This window comes from Lepus europaeus, chromosome 13, assembly GCF_033115175.1.
Source record: "Lepus europaeus isolate LE1 chromosome 13, mLepTim1.pri, whole genome shotgun sequence".
NCBI lineage: Eukaryota > Metazoa > Chordata > Mammalia > Lagomorpha > Leporidae > Lepus > Lepus europaeus.
Genome location: NC_084839.1, coordinates 43,385,576 through 43,406,572, shown reverse-complemented (window position 1 = coordinate 43,406,572; position 20,997 = coordinate 43,385,576). Strand labels below are relative to the sequence as shown.

The 20,997-nt window shown below is 50.5% G+C and overlaps 1 long non-coding RNA gene across 1 annotated transcript; it reads right to left on the bottom strand.

The window, feature by feature from the left end:
- Positions 1-17,689: 17,689 nt before the first annotated feature.
- Positions 17,690-19,371, bottom strand: LOC133773059 (uncharacterized). The gene is made up of 3 exons (XR_009867858.1): positions 19,098-19,371; positions 18,695-18,770; positions 17,690-17,774 (listed from the first exon to the last, which is right to left on the bottom strand). It is a non-coding gene; the product is annotated as an uncharacterized LOC133773059 (long non-coding RNA).
- Between the last annotated feature and the right edge of the window lie 1,626 nt (positions 19,372-20,997).

The following is a 20,997-nucleotide window of genomic DNA, read 5'->3' as shown; positions in this document are numbered from 1 at the left end:
TCTGGCCGACCCTGGAAGGGGTTAGGCGGTCCTCCGAGTTTTGCATGGGTTTGTTGAGACGACACTCTGTATCCATCAGATACAGGGAGATTGAGGTCAACCCGGACTGTGCAGTTTGCCTCCCGTAGCGGTTCTTGTTACAGCCTCAAAGCAAGCTGCAGGAGGCGAGTACCTTCTGGAAGGTTTTTATCTGGAATTCAGCTGAAAGAAGGTAACACACAGAACACCTGAAATCAAAGGGAGGCTTTCTTGCATCTTCCACAAGGAACAAAGAGCCCCTGCAGTCAGCACATGTTCAGGAAGGCACTTGGGAAGGCTGTCTCGCAGCACAGATCTCTCCTCAGTCCCCAGGGGCCGGCAGGCAGACACCGTGAGTGATGTGTGTCTCGCACAGGCACTGGGCTCTGACTGGTTTTTCAGACAGCAGTCGTATTCAGGTCCTTGCCTCGTGAGCCAACAGCCCCAGTTTGGGAAGCAATTAGACATGGAAACAGGGAGTTGATTTTGGTGGTGTTCTCTCTGGTTCATTCAGGGGATGACCATATTAACACCAAGTTCTAACCAAATCTCCACCGCCCCTGGCAGGCAGCCATACACCCCCTTTCCTGAAATGCATGCAGCCTGCTTCTCTTGTGGGCTGTGTCAAATGGGCAAAGAGAACCCGGCTGTGATCCGGGGGAATATGAGGAAGGAGTGGGGCATGGAGCAGCGTCACACACTAATTAGCCACTCAGCCGTGGGTCTTGTCCTAGAAGGCAGCCCAGGGACGATCCGTTTCCCAGGCCCTCCTGGGAGCCGCAGGAAATGGAAGAGGCTGGTGCTGGAGCTTGACTGTGACGTCTCGGGGCTCTGGGGACTTCCCTCTCTTCTCAGGCTGTCATTTCCCCAGCAGTAAGATGCTGGGAGTACCAGCTGGGAAGAATAACCTCCACTGCTCTGTGAAGTAATGAGGGCAAGACAGCTGGCAGAGTAGTGGTTCATGGTAAATAGAGGCTTATTACAAATCAGCGTCTCAGGACAGGCTTGCCCGTGTGCCCAAGTTTCAGGCCAGACTCACTGTGAGCAGACATAGCTGAGGCTTTTGTGGTTTGAAATCCAAATGGTACTATGGGGGGAGCGCATTCTTTGGGGGGATACACACAGCACCACACACACACACACACACACATATCTAGATTTAAAAAAATAATTTTTGTGTTTTATGTTTAAAAATAAATAGTTTATTTACTTGAGACAGAACTCCCATCTGCTGGTTCACTCCCCAGATACCTGCAATAGCCAGGGTTAGGTTGAGCCTGAAGCCGGGAGCTGGCGATTCAACCCAGGGCTCCTTTATAGGCAGCAAGAATCCGATTACTTGAGCCATCACTGCTGCCTCCCAGGGTCTGCACTGGCAAGAAGCTGGAGTCAGGAACTGTACCCCGGTACTCAGATACAGGATGTGGGCATCTTAGCTGCTGGGTCCCGTGCCTGCTCCGTAGAGTCAGATGTATCTGGGTTTAAATCCTAGCCCTGTACCTATCTGAATGAGTTTGGGGAGTCACTTTGGTTCTTTGTCTATAAAATAAGACAATGTATGGCTCAAAGGGTTGTTACAAAGATTATTATTTAAAAAAAAATTAGCTACTTTGAATTATTTCCTATGTGCCAGACACTATGTGGAACACTTTACACATATTAAATCATTTAATGCAGACTTATTATTTAAGCAATATAATATTTGCAAAGCACCTGGTAGGGTGAGGTACACAGTCAGCACTCAGTAAATAGTAGCTGGTGCCTTGGTAATATCTCAGAGATCCAAGTAGGGGCCTCCTGCTCCCCTCCTTCACAGACCTAAATGCCTAAACTGAGAATGTGGCTGAAAACATACTCATCTCTGGAAAAGAGGAGTCACCCTGGCACTGGTGATAGATGACAACTGGTAACAGAGCTGTCCTCAGAGTAGGCTTTAACCGGGAAGGAGGTGAGGGAGGGGGAAGAGGCAGGGGACAGGGAAATCAGATAAACCCGGAAGACAAATGTTGTTGGCCCGGGGTAAATCATTCTAGAGTTAGGGAGTTGCCAAGTGAGGTTGCTTGGGCCCAGAGGGGCTTTGTTAAGTCTGGTTGAGTGGGGAGGCCATAGAGAGTCCAGAGAAATTGCTTGTGCACCATTGAATTTCTTTATTTTTAATGATTATTTATTTATTATTTTTATTTGAAAGGGAGAACAACAGAAAGAAGGACATACAAAGAGAACTTGCATCTGCTGGTTCACTTCCCAAATGCTTCCAACAGTTGGGGCTGGGCCAGGCTGAAGCCAGGAACCGGGAACTCCATCCAGGGCTCCCACTTGGGAGTAGGGTTGCAAGTACTTGAGTGAAACATCATCTGCTGCCTCCCAGGATAGGCATTAGCAGGAAGCTGGATGGTAGCAGAGGCAGAACTTGAACCCAGCTACTCTGATATGGGATGCAGGCATCCCAAGCGTGCCCATCCCCACATCATTGACTTTATTCATGCATTTGAAATACAGAGAGACAGACAGACAGAGTCAGATAGACGTACAGAGATCTCTCATCTTCAGATTCACTCCCCCAAATGCCCACAATAGTCAGGGCCAGGCCAAGCTGGAGTAAGGATCCCAGAATTCAGTCTCCTATATGGATGGCAGAAATCCATAAACTTGAGCCATCATGTGCTGACTCCCAGGATGAACATTAACAGGAAGCTAAAATCAGGAGCAGGGCTGGGACTCGAACCCAGGCACTTCTATATGGGACACAGACACCCCAAACAGTGTATTAACTCTGTGCCAAATGCCTATCTGTGCCTCACTGAGTTTGGGGGACACCTGAGATCAGGTGGACAAAGTCCCTGAGCCCAGGGAAACCTCTGTAAGTGTGTACAGGGAGGGGCTGTGCTGGGACAAGGAGAGAAGCTGTCTCAGAAGGTCCCTGATCACTTCAGTTCACATCCTCCTACCCTGGGGGACTCCCGATGGGTGGAAGCTGGGTGTTGCCCAGCAATAGGGATCCCAAGTCCTTCCAATGGCTTTGTGTCCAGGGCAGGCTGTCCTTCAGATGCTTGCCAAGGCCCCGCATCGAGGTTGAGCTTCTTATAAAAATATCCTGGTTTTCTGTTTTCATAACTTAGAGCGTGCTTCTTCCAGGAAGCAAACGCCTTCAAGGGCAATTAATAGAAAGCTTATGGAAATCTCCAGAGCAGGGAGGTATTGAAGCGAAGTGAAACACTTCTGAGAAGGGTTGTAGGGAATTTATGTAATGTCTCTCTGAAGAGCTTATTGAAAAACAAAACAGAAAACTCTCTCTGCCAGCCCTACTCCTAAGAAACCCAGTCCCTGGGGCCAGCGCTGTGGTGTAGCAGGTAAAGCCGCCGCCTGCAGTGTTGGCATTCCCATATGGGGCCTGGTTTGGGACCTGGCTGCTCCACTTCTGATCCAGCTCTCTGCTGTGGCCTGGGAAAGCAGTAGAAGATGGCCCAAGTCCTTGGGCCCTGCACCCACGTGGGAGACCTGGAAGAAGCTCCTGGCTCGGGCTCCTGGCTTTGGATTGGCACAGCTCTGGCTGTTGCAGTCTTCTGGGGAATGAATAAGTGGATGGAAGACCTCTGTCTCTCTCTATGCCTCTGCCTCTCTCTAACTCTGCCTTTCAAATAAATAAATGAATCTTTAAAAAAAAAAAAAAAAAGAAAGAAGGAAACCCAGACCCCACAAAAGCCCCAGTCTTGGGGTTTTATCACTCTGGAAAGATATAGTTATGTATTTATGCATGTCTGTTTTGGTTTGATTGCCTCTCTCTGATTTTATTTTGAATTTAAAATTTATTTTCATTTTATTTGAAAGGCAGAGAAACAGAGAGAGAGAAACAGAAAGAGATCTTCCATCCACTGGTTCACTCCCCTAAACAGCCAGGGCTGGGCTGGGCTGAGGCCAGGAGCCAGGAATTCAATCCAGATCTCCCATGTAGATGACAGGGATTCAAGTACTTGAGCCACTGACTGGTCTGCTACCTCCCAGGGTGCACATTAGCAGAAAGCTGGATCAAAGGTGGTAGAGCTAGGACTTGAACCCAGGCACTCTGATACGAGATGTGGACATCCCACGCAGCCACCTAACAACTGTGCCAAATGTCCATCCCTCCGATTTTTGAAATTATTTTTGCATGTATCTCAGTAGCCTAGGCTGCCCAGTTCATATTTGGACATTCATTCCTTCTTCAGATCCTAACTGAGTACATGTTTAGTGCTGTGCACTCTTGCTGTATGCTGGGGATACAGCAATGAATACAACAGACAATAACCCTGCCCTCAGGAGCTTACTTCTTGGTGGGTGTACAGCATGGGCAAGGGACCAGAAGTGTGAGAGGTCGCCTGGGTAACAGAGGAGCAGCAAGTATGTGTGTGTGTGTATCTGTATCTGTGTGTGTCTTTATATCTGTCTGGGGCTGAGGAGCCAGGTGGGAAAGGAAGTCCAAGAGTGATGGAGCCAGACCATGTAGGCCATGAGGGTCATCGTCAGGGCTTTGGCTTTGCTCTGAGTGAGGTGGGGGAGCTCCTGGGAGGATGTGAGCCCAGGAGTGACTTGGTCCAACCTACCACTGTGTAACAGAATCCTCCAGGTGGTGTGCAGGTCATGGACGTCAGGGGCACAGAGGGAAGCAGGCCCACCAGCAAGGGGGCATTTGCAAGAGCCTGGGCCGGAGGCCAGCAGGCTGAGTGATGAGGAGTGTTGCTTGGGTTCTGCTTGTGTTTTAGCATTGGTGCTGGCAAGATCTGCTGAGGGACAGTGTGGAGAGCTCCTAGACCCTGACTGAGTGCAAACTGCGTACTCGCTTGATGGTAAATATTGGATTTCTGGGGGGCTTGGCATCAAACATCAGACCTTGCTTATACAGTTGCCAGCGCTGGGACCAGCATTGTGGCATAGTAGGTTAAACTGCCACCTGTGACGCCGGCATCCTATAAGGGTGCAGGTTTGAGTCCTGGCTGTTCAACTTCCAATCCAGCTCCCTGTTTAATGTGCCTGGGAAAGCAATAAAAGATGGCCTAATTGCTTGGGCCCCTGCACCCACATGGGAGACAAAGAGGAAGCTCCTGGCTCCTAGCTTTGGTCTGGCCCAGCCCAGGCTGATGTAGCCTTTTGGGGAGTGACCCAGCAGATGGAAGATTCTCTCTCTCTCTCTCTCTCTCTCTCTCTCTTTCCCTCTGCCTTTCTCTGTAACCCTTTCAAATAAATAAATCTTTAAAAAAAGAAGATACAAACAGGAATTTTTTGTTAAAGGATATGCAAAAAACCCCCACTGGGTGCCACAGCCTCAGTGCAGGAGTCAGATTTCAGTGGGGGCAGCAAGGGGGCCAGATTGGCTTCTGGGATCCAAAGAAAGAGGGCAAAGGGGTGTTGGACAGGCACAACCCACAATGCTTCCACTGGATTCCAGCTGTGAGCTTCTGAGGCTCAAGTTTTGATTGACCAGGCAGTGGGCAGGGAAGGGAAACAGGTGGGCTCCCTCTGAGTGGGGCTGGGAAGGGGGCTGGCCCAGCTGTGCTGCTTTGAGTCAGTGACTTAACCTCTCTGGCCTCAGGCTCATGGGGACCAGAGCCGTGCAAAGGCTGCAAGCTTTGCCTTCACCAAGGAGCACCTGGATGACTCCTTCCACTTCCCCTTTCTCCCAAGCCCCAACTGACTCAGGGACTTGTCCTTAGAAGGACATACAGGGTGCAGTAGCCTTCCCCAAAATTCCCAGAGCTGCTGAAGCAGCGGCATGGAGGTGATGTCTGAGGCAAGGCTTGAAGCGGGGAGAGGCTGGGGGCCAGCAAGGCAGGAGGAAGAGCACGGAGTAAGGGGCACCGCTCAGAGCCATGGTGCTCCCTGAGGTCTTCACTCCTCTCCTTTTGTTCACCTCCGCCTCCCCTGACAGCCAAGAAACCCTGTCTTCAGAAAGGAATGCTACACCTTGGCTCTCCTAAGCATGCAGATGCCATTGGGAACGTTGTCACCTTGAATCCCCCCGTGGGGGGTGCCGGGGAGGCTGCAGCTGTGAGCGCAGCAAGAGGCGCCCATGGAGCCCTCTCCTCCCGGGCCCTGTGCCCGTCCTACTTAGCACCTGACTCTGGCTGGCCCGGAAGCTTCCCCTGCCCGCCTCCATCCAGCCTGCCCACTGCTAACCCGCAGTGTGCTAGCTTTCCAGCCTCCTCCAAGCCTCCATCTCTTTCCCCTGCCGCTTTCTGCCGCTGCCGCAGACTCCCCACCCCCACGCTGCGGCTTTGCCTCTGTGCCCAAGCCCTCCCGCCCCTCAGAGGCTGCCCCAGCAGGCAGCCCTTCCTCCACTCCACTAGATGCTGGTCTTTGCTGGTGCCCCAGGGCCAGGGATTCCACTGCATGGGCCAGGCTGCTGAGAGGGGTGCTATAAGGGTTTCCAGGTTGCCTGGATGGTAACTTTGTCCTAGCGCCAGCCTGAGTGGGCTGCGACTTTCCCCAGCAGGGTCCAGGAGCCCAGATGTCAGTGGAAGAGGAGCCCCTCGAAGAGACTGGGGTGCAAGCCAACGGGAGCCATGACAAGGCAGCCGAGGGGCGGGAGGGTGCAGGCACAGAATGGCGATGCGTGGTACCCGCAGCTTAGACTGAGTTGACGCGGAGCTTCCCCCCACGATTCTTGCCACCCCCATCTCAGGGGCCAGGCCCCCTCCTGACCTGTCCAAAACCACCCCCAGCCCACCCCACAAGGCTCTGCAGCCTTGGCACGCTTGGGCAGCACCACTGCTCCTCCTCCTCCTCTGCCTTCCAGCTCTGTGTCTCATCTCGCCTTTCTGTGGAGGACATGCACGTGCCCCCCCTACTACGCTGTGCCTTGTCTTGTCCCAGCCAAACTGTACCGTGCAGTAGGCTTGCTGCAGCCACACCTGCCGAGTCTGCAAAGTGTGCAAAGGGAAGCATGACCCCGTCGTGGGCCGGTCCGTGGTCACTCTCATCCTGTCTTCCTTGGCCTTGCTGTAGTGGTGACCCTGTTCACCTATTGGCCCTTCTCTTGAATCCTTCCCTCCCCCTGGCTCCCCAGAAGCCTCGGCTCTCACACAGGGACCGCAGCCCTTTGTCTTATACACCCCTATTACCATGCCCTCTGAGGGTGCCGAGCCCGCCCCTCACACTGCCTCCGTGCCCTTCTCTCCCACTGCCATCTCCGGGGAGAAGCCCTGCTCATCCCCCCGGGACCAGCTGAGGTGCTGGCTCACACGCTACACCTCCTCTGAATTCCCGACACACCCTGGCTTAGTTTCAGCACTCCTTACATTATATTGAAATTCCCTATTTGTTTGCCTTTGCTCCACTCATCTGTCAGCCTTTGAAGACCAGGGACTAGGCCTCTTATCCCTCTTAGGCTTGATGCCTGGCACAGATTGGCACATAATAAGTGCTCAATTCATGTTTGCAGAACCTGTGGGTCCAGGGGAGTAACTGGGACAAGTCTTTTTTCTTTTGCCTGCTATGCAACCCACTTCAGTGCCAGTACCTTATGGGAGCAAAGGCCAGACAATGCTTTAGGGCCACTGTTCGCTCTGGCCTGGGACACTGTGTCAGAACATTTTTATGTGGTAGGCATGTGTTTTTTAATTATGGTGGAACACATTTACCATTCCAGTCATTCTAAAGTTTATTTTTACTTGTTTGAAAGGAAGAGCAAAGTGGGGGTGGGGAGTGGATATCTTCCATCCACTGGTTAACTCTCAAAATGCCTGCAACAGCTGGTGCTGGGCCAGGTCAAAGCCAGGAGCCAAGAATTCCATCTAGGTCTCCCACGTGGCAGCAGGAACTCAAGTCCATGAACCATCATCTGTTTCTTCTCAGGGTGTGCCTTAGCAAGAAGTTGGAATCAGAAGGGGAGGTGGCGGGGTGGGGGGTGTGGCTCGGCACTGTCCATAGTGGGTGAAGCCGCAGCCTGCAGTGCTAGCATCTCCTATGGGCGCCAGTTCGAGACCCAGCTGCTCTGCTTCTGATCCAGCTCTCTGCTGTGGCCTGGGAAAGCAGTAGAAGATGGCCCAAGTCTTTGGGCCCCTGCACCCACATGGGAGACCTGAAGCTCCTGGCTCGTGGCTTTGGATTGGCCCAGTTCTGGCCATTGAGGCTGTTTGGGGAGTGAACCAGTGGATAGAAACACTCCCCACCCCGTAACTCTGCCCCTCAACTATTTTTTTAAAAAATCTAGAAAGAAGAGGGAGAGGGAGAGGGACAGAGACAGGAAGAGGGACAGGGAGAGAAGGAGAGGAGAGGAGAGGAGAAGAAAAGATGAAAGAAGAAGAAAGAAAGGGAGTTGGGACTTGGTCCCAGACACTCTAGTATGGTATGCAGGTGTCCCAAGCACAACAGCTGCCCCCACAGTAACCATTTGCAAGCATATAATCCAGTGACATTTGGTACTTTCTGAATATTACACAACTATCAGCAGCACTTCCTGGTTCCAGAGCACTTTTTTTTTAGTAGGTTTTTTGTTTTGTTTTGTTTTGTTTTTTAAGATTTATCTAATTTATTTGAAAGACTGAGTTAGAGAGGTAGAGACAGTGAGAGAGAGGTCTTCTGTCTGCTGGTTCACTCCCCAAATGGCCACAATGGGTGGAGCTGCGCCGATCCGAAGCCAGGACCCAGGAGCTTCTTCTGGGTCTCCCATGTGGGTGCAGGGGCCCAAGCACTTGGGCCATCTTCTACTGCTTTCCTGGGCCATAGCTGAGAGCTGGATCAGAAGTGGAGCAGCTGAGACTCAAACTAGCGCCCATATGGGATGCCAGTGCTGCAGGCCAGGCCTTTAACCCACTGCGCCACAGCACCGGCCCCCTCCAGAGCACTTTTATCACCCCAACAGGAGACCCCACTTTCATCCTTCCATCTTCCTGTCCCCTGTTCTGCTTTCTGTCTCTGTGGATTTGCCTGTTCTGGACATTTCATATCAATGGAATCACACAATATGCAGACTTTGGTATATGGCTTTTTTTACTCAGCATAATGTCCCCAAGGTTCTGTTTTAGCATGCATCAGAACTTCATTTCTCTTTAAGGTTAAATAATATTCCACTGGATGACTGTAGTGCATTTTGCTTATCCAGTCAGTGGATGATGGGCATTTTAGGTTTCCATCTTTTTGCAGCTGTCAACATTTGTATACAAGTTTTTGCTTAAACACTCATTTTCATATACCCAGGAGTAGAATTGATGGGTCAATTAATTCTGTTCTAAGATGAATATATTAATTCTATTGATTAATTGATTAATTTGATTGAGAAACAGTCAAATTGGGACAGCACTATTTTACATTTATACCTGCCAACATTTGTTATTCTCCACTTTTATTTTTAAGTGTAGCCATCCTAGTAGGTGTGAATGATAGATAATTTGAGATATATGTTCAGCTTAAATAGTTGCTATCAGTAAGTGCCCTACTACCATCATATAGGGAACTCCTGGCAGTTAGTGATACCTAATGTGACCCCGCCCCTGCCCATAGCTGACTGGATCAGGGATGGGTATTTTTGGGGGAGAACCAGTTGGGCTCAGAGTTCCTGCCCATGGGAGTTTGTATTTGAGAAGAGGGTGGGAATAGACCTGGTTCATGCAGCTGAGGTGTGAACTTGGGAGCTGTGGGCATCTGTCTTTGACCTCACATGTAGACAGAGCAGCAGAGAAAAGATGAACACAAATACAGAGATAAATGGAAAGGCAGGATGGAGAGAGCACGTTCCCCTGAGTTTCCAACAGATTGCAATTCTCAGTTCTAGTCCGAACCCCAGCTGCGTTCTGAAGTTGGGCCCATTGTTTGCCCTTTTAGCCTACTGCAGTTCAGTTATCTTTGTGAATTTCTGTTTCTGCACACGATGGAACCCAGGGTAACAACAATTCGTTGCCACTCTCACAACCTACTTAGGAGAGTCTCTCCCGGAGTCCAAAGCACAAGAATTGCTACTTGCGCATTTTTTTTTTATCCCAAAGTCATTTCTGTGACCTCACGGACCTTGCCTCTGCCCACCAATCCAAGGTAAGTGGAGGCCAATTCGATGTGTTAATGTCACCCGGTATTCAGGAGGCATCCTCAAGGCAGAGTGTCCAGCCCTGGGCCACCACCTTCATGATGGTGACCCAGGATGGATGACCTTGACATCTGTTCTGGATGTCCCCCCCTAATAGCAGCCCTCTTTGGTTCAGCTCACCGAGTGTTGTGTTTGCTGGTTTCAGTCCTCACTGGAACTGTTCTCACCCTGGCAGAGCTCCTCAAGGATGGCCAGGCTGCGCAGTGTGGAGATGGACATTCGGCCGGGCTTTCTGAAGAACCAAGTGCTACTTCCACCCCTGCCGCTCATCTGCTCTGTAATGCCGAGTAGATCATGAGATGCTCTCTGCTTCCCCATCTGTGGAAGTGGGAGAGAAAAATAATACTTTCTCTGCCTACTTCACAGAGATGCAAGTTAAAATTAGGTCATGGATATGAACATTCTATGAAGCAAAAATATGTAAATTTCTCTATCCATAATGGCAATGAACTCCTTTGATTTCTATCTCACTCCCAGCTACCAAGTTCAAGATCCTCACTTGAATTTAATTCCTGTATTTTGAAGTGTGACCTTGTCTCTTCATCCATTTTTCTTATACTGATAAACACTTAAAAAAAACAAAAAACGCTAAAGATTGATTTATTTTGAAAGTTGCCATTTACAGAGAGTGAGAAAGAGAGACAGAGACAGAGATTTTCCATTTGCTGGTTCACTCCCAAATGCCATGACAGCCAGGCCTGGGCCACTCTAAAGCCAGGAGCCTGGAGCTTCATCTGGGTCTCCCACCTGGATGGCAGGAAATCAAGCACTTGGGCCATCTTCTGCTGCTTTTCCCAGGCCATTATCAGGGAGCTGGATCAGAAGTAGAGCTGCAAGGACTCGAACTGGCACCCATATGGGATGCCAGCATTACAGGTGGTGGCTTTAGCCACTATAAAGTTATAAATAAGGAAATTAAGAGCCATACATCTTTTTTTTTTTAAGATTTATTTATTTATTTGAAAAGCAGAGTTAGAGAGAGGCAGAGGCAGAGAAAGAGAGAGTGAAAGAGGTCTTCCATCCGCTGGTTCACTCCCTAGATGGCCGCAACAGCTGGAGCTGTGCCAACTTGAAGCCAGGAGCCAGGAGCTTCTTCTGGGTCTCCCATGCAGGTGCAGGGGCCCAAACACTTGGGCCATCTTCTACTGCTTTCCTAGGCCGTAGCACAGAACTGGATCAGAAGTGGAGGAGCCAGGTCTCAAACCAGCACCCATATGGGATGCTGACACTGCAGGTGGCGGCTTTACCTGCTATGCCACAGCGCCAGCCCTGAGCCATACATCTTATGCCATTATGGGGCAGGTGATTTCTTAGGGGCACTATCTAGTTTCCATTAACCTCACGAGCCATTTCCTCACGGCTTCACCATGGATGTCCCCACTGACAGGGTTCCGCAGCTCATGTGCACGTTGAAATCTACAAAGAGCTTCAGAAAGTTCAGTGCCTGGCTCCCGCCCCTAGAGAGTATGATGTAATTGGTTTGGGCTGTGGCCTGGGCTTCACTAGTCTTGGAAGCTCTTTGGGCAGATTTAAATGTTGGCCGATTTTGGGAATCACTGCACTTAAGGATACTTCTTTTTTGGTTTAAATCTGATTCTAATCGTATTTGGACTGATTCCCAACCAGGCTGTCCCCTGAAGCATTTCCCTTATAAGCAGCCACGGGAAACAACAGGCTAACACTGCGTGCATCTCCTCTTCCTACCTCGACTGCCCTGGTCTTCGTCAGGGTGACTGAGATCCCTTTTGATGAATGTGCACTCGTGTGCGTGCACATGTCCTGCTCTGCTGTGTCTTCCCCCAACATGTTAGTGAGGATTTGCATACTTTTTTTTCCAATTCAAAATGGCCTGTCGCGGTTCCTGAGCAGGTCTGTCTACCTGCTGTCATCACTTGTGTACAGGCACACTTTCCTGCTCTCCACTTGCGTCATCTGTCATTGTCCAGCCAGCCTGGCAAACTCCAAGGGTGGCTGGGGCTACTTCTCAGAGTGAGACTTCTCAGGATTTGGTCCCGACACAGTAAAGCGGTTCTGTGTTTATCCATTTCTGCCTGTTGGGGGGCCCGACTGCATCTGCTGTTGATTCAGTAATGCAAGCAGTCCTATCAAGGATCTCTTGATGGCGCAGGCTGGTAGCACACAGGCACATATAGAAGCTCGATCTCGATGTGGATCTGAAAAAGTAAAAAACCAGGACTGATGTTTCACCGGGGTGGGGGGGCATTGTCCCCACTCACGATGAGCCACTGTGTGCCATGCACCTTGGCCCTCTGGGTTTATAGCACCATCTGATTTCCCGGGAATGGAAAGGGGGTGGAGGTGACAGAGGAACAGAAGCTTTCAGTTCAGCAAGCATTGCTGAGTCCTGTTTCAGGCCATATGGTGCCACAGCCTGTGACAGTCCTCATTCCCTCTCCTTTTCTTGTCATTCATGCCCTCTCCCATTGGCTAAAGCCAGAATCCCAGCCTAACCAAGGGGAAGACTTCAAACTGACTCATGTCATCAACAAAGGACGAAAAATCATTCTCTCTTTAAAATTTGTGTGTATTTTTATTTATCCAAAAGGCAGAGATACAGAGAAGGCAAGACAGCTGGGGAGAGATCTCCCATGCACTTGTTCACTCCATAATGTCTCCAATAGCCGGAGCTGGGCCAGGCTGAAGCGGGGAGCCTGCAGCTCAATTTGGGTTTCTGGTCTGGGGGGCAGAGACCCGACTGTCTGAGCCACTACCTGCCACCTGGCAGGATGAAGGTAGAATCAAAAGCAGAGGCAGGACTTGAATCAAGACATTCTGATATGGGATGCAGGCGTCCCAAGGGACATTTTTTTTTAAAAAGATTTTTATTTATTTGTTTGAAAGACAGAGTTACAGAGAGGCAGAGAGAGAGGGAGACAGGTCTTTTATCCGCTGGTTCACTTTACAAATGGCCGCAACAGCTGGAGATGGGCCAATCTGAAGCCAGGAGCCAGGAGCTTCTTCCAGGTCTCCCACACAGGTGCAGGGGCCCAAGGATTTGGGCCATCTTCTACTGCTTTCCCAGGTTATAGCAGGGAGATGGATCAGAAGTAGAGCATCCAGGACTCAAACCAGTGCTCACATGGTATGCCAGCCCTGCAAGCAGTGGCTTTACCTGCTATGCCACAGTGCCAGCCCCAGTGCAAGGAACATCTTAACTGCTATGCCAAACACCTGCCCTCCCCTTTTAAGTTTAAAAACTTATTAATTTTTTAGCTATTTTTTTAAAAAATGAAGTTTTTTTATATTTATTTATTTGACCGTACGGATTTATTTATCTGAACGTACGAATTACAGAGAGAGAGATCTTCCATCGGCTGGTCCACTCCCCAAATGGCCGCAATGGTTGAAGTCAGGAGCTAGGAGCTTCTTCTGGGTTTCTCATGTGGGTTCAGGGGCCCAAGCCCAGAGGCCATCTTCTGCTTCTTTCCCAGGCACATTAATAGGGAGTTGGATCTGAAGTGGGGCAGCCGGGACTTGAACTGGCTCCCATATGGAATGCCACTATTGCAGGAAGCAGCTTAACCCACTGTACCACAGTGCCAGTCCCAGTTATTTAATTATTTTACTCTCTCTCTCCAAGGAGAGCAATTATTACATTAAATATAATTTGAGGTATTTCAAAGACACTGTGAATTTCAATGACTGAATCTTAAGAGCATTTTCCCATTTTAACTTCGCTTCACAGACCCAAGAGAAGTTCAGACGGGTGTGCGATGCTCGAGACCACAGCAGCTTCACTAGATGAGGGCATGCCAGAGTCACTTCTTCCATGGATTATTAATGCTGTGCCGCTATTAATAATAACTGAACCTGTTGAGCATTTACGGTGTGGCAGATCCTATGCCAAACCCCTCTCATAATTGATTTTCTTTCAGTTATTCCTTGCCTCAGGTAGGTATTATTTATCATCTCCATTTTATAGATGAGACTGTTGAAGTTTAGGGAACTGATCGCTCCATTGTTCATATATGAAGATGCTAGAACTTGAACCTTCCCTGACTATGGCGAAGCCCCTAGCCATACTCTTAATCACTTTGCTTTCCTGTGATGACCTTCTTTTATGAAAATGTTGTCTTTAAATCCCTATCATGGGGGCCAGCGCTGTGGCACAGTGGGTGGAGCCACCGCCTGCGGTGCTCTGCCGGCATCCCATGTGAGTGCCGGTTTGAGTCCTGGCTGTCTGATCCAGCTCTCTGCTATGGCCTAGGAAAGTGGTGGAGGATGGCCCAAGTGCTTGGGCCCCTGCACCCACGTGGGAGACCTAAAAGAAGCTCCTGGCTCCTGGCCTCGGATCAGCGCAGCTCCAGCCATTGTGGCCATCTCGGGGGTGAGCCAGTGGATGGAAGACTTCTGTCTCTCTCTGCCTCTGCCTCTCTGTAACTCTGCCTTTCAAGCAAATAAATACATATTTTTTAAAAAATCCCAATCATGAAGCTTTCTCTGATTTTGAAACTAGGGGCTGTGCGATTACTGGGGTTACAAGTATGAGGAGTCAATCGTTTCGTGCACTGCGTGGTCAGTGGGTTGACTGACAACAGTACTGTTCACTCAGACTCTGGATAGGACTGTGGGTGGCGGGAGCTGAGGGGCAGGATCCCAGCTGGGCTCCTGCGGAGTTTGCGCCCATGTCCCTTACGGCCACATCTGTGCCCGCCTTTGCTCATTCCAAGCCTCCTCTCACAGACGGAATACGGAGTGACGGGGCTGGCTGTCAGAGTAAGGACTGCTGAGGCTTCTGAAGGAAGGGGCAGCGGTTTCAGAGGATGAACCCTGTGGTTTAGGAAGACATCAGCTGAACTTGTGATCTGAGCTCATTTTGTCTGTTCTATTAAAAAAAGAAAGAAAGAAAAAAGGGAAGGAAGAGAAAAATAGATGTTCCCATCACAAAGGAAACAATTTTCTTAGGCCTGGAGAATTAGTCTGTCCATGGAATCGACAACACTGAGGTGCCCAGACTTTTAGAGGCAAAAGGGAACATTTAAAGGTAGCTTTTTGTCTGGAAAAGAAAGTGAGGCTCTAGGAGGGTTTGGGGCCCCGCGCTCCCACCCTGGGAGCTGACCCCCAGGCCCCTGCTCTTTCCAGCTCAGCCCTTCTTTGTGCTTTTGCTTTGTGAATGACAGGGTATTCACAGGCCACTGGGAGGAAAAAACAAGGTAATTTCTGCTGTTTGAAGAAAGGTCAGCGAGAGCTCTGAAACTTCTAGAAAGAGAAGAGACAAATTATTTAATCTGATTTCCGAGTAGCCTTGATTTTATTAGCTGAGGGACAGAACGAGGAGGCAGAGGCCCTACTAAGCAAGATTTATTACTGCTTTCCATGAAGAAGAGGGAAAAAGAATATTGGCTTAATGGGAATCTGGGCCTATAATTGAATTCTTCATCTCAGTGGAGAGAAACAACCCACAAACAAAAGGTCCTTGAGTCCTAGCCGTGATCTCCTGGGCCAGGGAGGGAAGGGCGACCCTGCTACTTCTTCGCGGTTCCCCAGGATTCGGCTGCTGCAGTGGCGTGGAGGCTAGCAGGAAGCAGTCCACTGGCACCACACTGATCTGCAGAGCATGTCCACAAAGTGCTGTCGCCGTCCCAGACCGGGCAACCAAAGTGCAAGGGAGCAATCCCAAGCACAGGTGTGGCCAGTGGTAGTTACACTAGTTCCCAGGAGGAGAATTTGGAGGTGAAAATGGAGACATGGAGGAAGGCTTAAGCCGTATCAATCCATTAAGCATTTGTGAGTGCTCTAGTGGACAACAAGGGGTAAATGAAATCCTCCTGCACCCCGGAAGCGCTTACAGATGGGTAGGAACTAGCAGCCATGGAGGAACTTGCTCCCAGGATTCCATAGGCAAAATTGGCCAACACCCTCCCCAGCTCATTTCCATTCCTCCACTCCTGGTACATTGATGGGGCAGCACAGTTCACTCCCAAGTCATTAGTGGCTCCCAGATGTGAACCTAGCAGGAAGGTGCTGGATCAGGCACGCACATCCAGCTAGAGTCTGAGGACATGACAAAGAAAAAAGACAAATCCAGAGCCAACGGAAGCACCAGGTCTCTTACTCAGATGTCATCAGTTTGGAGACCCCGCCTCAGAAATTCAGCTCTCCAAGGTGACATCACTCAAGACTCAGTTACTAAGAGAAGGGATTGCTTGCTGGTGTTTAAAAAAAAAAAGCTGTACCCATCATGGGATATGATCCAGGCAGTAACAGTTGGATCAATCAACCTTTTAAAAAATCTTTTTAGGATAAAGATTCAGCTACAGTCGTGAATTAAAGATGTGAGGGAGAGAAAAACTGTACCCAGCTTACAGTGGTTAACACTGGGTTTAAAAGCAAAGTGTGACAATGCATTAATCTTCCTGAGGTCTAATAGGAATTAAGTAAGATTTGTTTTAACTGTTGCCATTCTGACAAATATTAAAGATTCTTGTGCTTTGTGGAAGATGGGATGGGGGATGATTTCAGTGAAGAGAAGGGAGGCAGGTCATAGCTAAACCAAATTTTTAAAAATGAAGACAGCCCAGAATTTTCCACCAAAGTCATGTGTCTGACTGTCAAATCTTAAATAAGTGCCTGATTGGCAAATGGTGCTCCTCCTCCTCCAGCTACAGTTCCAAGTCTTGAGTCCTCGTGTGCCTATGAAATAGTAGGAGAATGAGTAGTGGCATCCATGGCCATTCGGGCAGCTCTGATTCCCTGAGTGAGTGTTCGCTGTTCCTCTATTTTTCAGGCAGAGTCATGCCAGTGGCAAACACGCCAGCCATATGGAGCCAGTCACCCAGGACCCCAGGGAGAGCTATGATGGGCTAAAGCCCCCTGTTTCTCACCTTCCCCAGCCCTCCCCACAGGTGCAACTCTTGGCACTTAGTGCCCAGCAGTTGTCCTCTTGAAGTTCTTATCGATTTTACCTTTGCATTTGTGTTCTGTAAGTGAAGTCCAATGGGACCATGGGGCCTATGCCTGGGAGCCTGCAGTCCTGCCTTCCTTCTCATTTCTGCAGGATGGCCCCTCACTGTCTGCTCCCTGTCCCCTGGTACCCCAGACCTCACGTGGTCTCACCTTCCCTACCCCCACCCGGCGACTGCTGTCATCCTCCACCTGGGGGCGTGACCAGGTTGTATCACTAGAGAGGCCTGTGTTCCACTGTTACCCACTGTTCCTAGCAGGGTTAGGTTTGCACCCTGTGGCATCTCGGGTAGGGTAAGACCCTGGGCTGACAGTGTCATGTCACATTTGGTGGGTGATAAGGCAGTGGCCTCTTTCTCATCCCTCATCCAAGTACCGAGTACACCTGGTATGGGGTCCCCTACTGACCAAGACTTGTGGCAGTGGGTCTATGGGAACAGGGAGACTGAGTCCCTCATACCTGGCTAGGACCCTACATGTTCATTTGGCAAAGGACCCTCTTAGCAAATGGTCAACTTCAAAGATGGGGAGAAATCTGCTTCTTAGTACAGTTTTTATATGGCATTTATCCTGGTATAAAACTGTTGGTAAGTACACTAAAAGAAAGAAAAGTGAGTACTTGCCCTCGAGGAGTTTTTTTTTAAAAGATGTATTTATTTATTTGAAAGAGTTACACAGAGAGAGGAGAGGCAGAGAGAGAGAGAGAGAGAGAGAGAGAGAGAGAGAGGTCTTCCATCCGCAGATTCAAGGTGGCAGCTTCACCACTGTGCCGGCCCCCCTAGGAGATTATAATCTAGTTAGTCATAGATGCAATTGAAATAGATAAAACAATGAGAAGTTTTCACAAAGGAGGTGGAATTGGAGAAGGGTCCTGTAAGTAGGATTTAGGTGTTGAGAGGAGGAGGATAAGTGTGCCCCAGGGAGTGGGGTTAGGCGTGAAGGTGGCCTCATCCTGCAGCTAAGCAGAGGCCAGTGCGGCCTCCCAACATACTAGCTCCATGATCATGATATATTTGTGGCCCAAGACCACTCAGTTATAGCATTCCCCAGGGTGGGGGATGGGAGAGGGTGATCCTGGGAAGAGGGCAAGATGTAGGAGTAGGCATAGCTGACACAAGCCACAGGGGAAAGCAGGAGCAAGAATGTGGGTTTATGGTGGCGGAAGGCTGCAACACATCGAGCCACGGAGGGCAGAGAGGAGACAAACAAAATGGGCCCAGAGCCTCCCAGATGTGTACACTGAGGTACAGCAGGCTGCTGTACAGATGGCAGGCCAGTCTGAGCGCTGCCTCCTTGTGCTCAAGCTAACCATGGAGCAAAGTCGAGTTTCCCAGTGAGCTCGTGATGAGGGGAGAAGCAGCTAATTTCTGGTGAAAGTTGACTTAATCAGCCGTTCTCATTACTCACCAGTCTTTAAGATGTTTGCGCTGGGTTTTCTCCATCACAGATTGTGCTGCCTCATGGAATGGTGGCCTGAGCAAGCCTGGCAGCGTGAGGCTCTGGCTCAGCCAGAGCTCCCATTGTTTTGAACCCTTTGGGGCTGAAAACCTCTCTGAGAAATTAATGAAAGTTTTGGACCCTTGCCCTGGGGAAAAGCATGCGTGCACAAATTCAGGGATTTATGGAATCCTACGTTAAGAACCCCTGATGGGGATGATCTCTGAGGGCTGTCACATTCTAGCATTCTTTGTAACTTACCCATAAGCCAGTCTGTCAATATGTCACTCAAAAATGCTGCAACTCTCTGGGCTTGTGGGCAAGCAGACTCCTGTGGCTGTTTGCAAAGCGAGAAAGGCATAATGCAATATTTGTTCATTAGGCCCAAGCAGTGGCAATTCAGAAACGAGAACTCAGTGAATCCAAAGCCGTGAGTCAGCGCCTGCCCTGCCACCTGCCAGGGAGGAAGCCTGCTCAGGCCCATGGGGGTGGGCTCTGGAGTCAGGCAGCCCGGGGTCCTCAAATCCCAGCCCAAGGACTTCCAGCTGTGACCTGGGTAGGGGGGCAATTTAACCTTGCTCAGCTTAGTGTCCTCAGTTGTAGAACAGGGGTGATGAGCCGCCCCCTGCCTCCCCTGCCCGCCCTGAGGATGACCTGAGCTGACCTTGGTGAGTCAACAGGCTCTCAGTGAAGGTGGTGAAGTCCTCCGATCTCACGGGGAGGGAGAAGGGGCGCTAAGGCTTCGGGACACCGTGTTGATTTCATGCGGAGGGAGGAGACACACCGAGGAGTGTTTGGGAACTCCCCCTGAGCTCCTGGCTCTGTGGCCTCTCCCGCTCCTGCACCCCCACAGGCCTCCGCCAAAAGGAGCCCCAGGCTGGAGGAGCACGGGCAGAGTGCAAGCTGCAGGAGACAATGGTGGAAGATGCTGGGCTTTTTCTGGCTGCCGGCCTGACTGCAGCAGAGAGAAAGAGGGAGGAGGGAGGGAGGGAGAGAGAGAGCCGGGCTTCTCCTCCATTTGCAAAGCAAAGCCGCCTGCCCGCGGTGCCGCGCTGGGCCCTCGGGAAACGCGGAGCCGGGAGCCGGCTCCTGCTCTCAGGGACCGTGCACTTTGTAGCACCCCTGGCTGGACGCAGACGCCCCCTTCGAGATGGGGTCTGGGGTGGGTGGGGGCGGGGAGCGGGGCACCGGCGGCCCTGCCCCGACTCTCAGCCGCGCGGGAGCCCTCCAGGGCGGATGCTGTTCTGCGGCACTGCGCCGCCGGCCGAGGAAGCCGGAGCTCAGAGACGTTCAGTGACTCACTCAAAGGCAGCAGCAGCTAAGTGGCGGCAGAGGATCCAAACCAGTTCTACCTGCCTCCGCAATCCCTTTTCCCTCTCTGCCCATTCCGCCTCCGAGCTCGAGTAGGGGAACACAGAAGCCTCCCGACTTGGGGCGCTGCGGCCTGTGAAGCCACCAGTCCGCAGGCAGCGCGGAGCGCCGCGCGCAAAAGGCCCTGCTCCGTAAATATTCGCCCCCGGAGCGGGAAGGAGAGAAGGCTCCTTTCTTGGTTCTCGGCAGCTCTCGGCGGCTCACGTGCACTGTTTACCTTTCCTCCCACATTCCCCTGTGAGGACTCATCCCTGCCTCCCCGGCAAGGAAAATGAGGGCAGCGTGAAATGCAGCGCCAGACCTGCCCGTGCGGCCCCAGCGCTCCTTCCAAGTAAGCAACCCCTGGCAGCGGATCCTCGCCAAGGCAGCGAGCTCACATCACGAACCGGGCAGGCTCAGGAGGCAGACGCGTCGCGGAGAGAAACTGTGCGCGCTCCGCTGAAGGAGGAGGGCATCTTGGATGTCCCGGGGAGATCTGGCATCCCGGAGGCCGGGCGGCCGCCGCGGAGGAGCGGCCCTGTTGTCCTAGGGGGAGGAGTGCCTGGTGCTAGGAATGAGACTCCCGGCCATTCGTTCCCAGCCGTTTTCCCATGTGGTGGAGGAGCTATGATTTGCAAGCAGAAAAGATTTTGCCATTGTAATTTTTCAATAAGATCCTAGCCCAGCTCTTTATTTTCTAGCCACGGCCCTAGGCATCCTTTTTAAGATGTTGGGATGACATGTTCCCCAGGGCCAGCTTTTTATCTTGTTGCCATTTTTAGGGTATCAAAGCCTGGGTCTGGAATTTTACATCTAAATAATACATCTCTGGATGGTAAAAGCCTGCGTTGTTATTTACTTTTAGTAAAGTCCCTTTGGATAGCAAGAGGCAGCAGAATATTAATTCTTGCTGTTACTTGACAATATGAATTGGTTTTGTGTAAGACCCAGGAGCTCACTGGATTGATTTCAGGAAATTGGTAAAACAAATTTGACTTCTGTGGGCTTGAATGATTACAGTGCGATGAACATATAAAGGTTAGGGAGCTACTTTATCATTGCTTCCAGTTTTATTTATTTGAAACTCTTCTGTTGGTGTAAACAGGCTTTATTAAAAGATTATGGATTCAATTTCCAAATGAGCAGTAAATGGCTTTCTATAGAGAGATTGCATGATTTATTGTTTTCCTGAATAAAACATGGTTTTGCCCAGT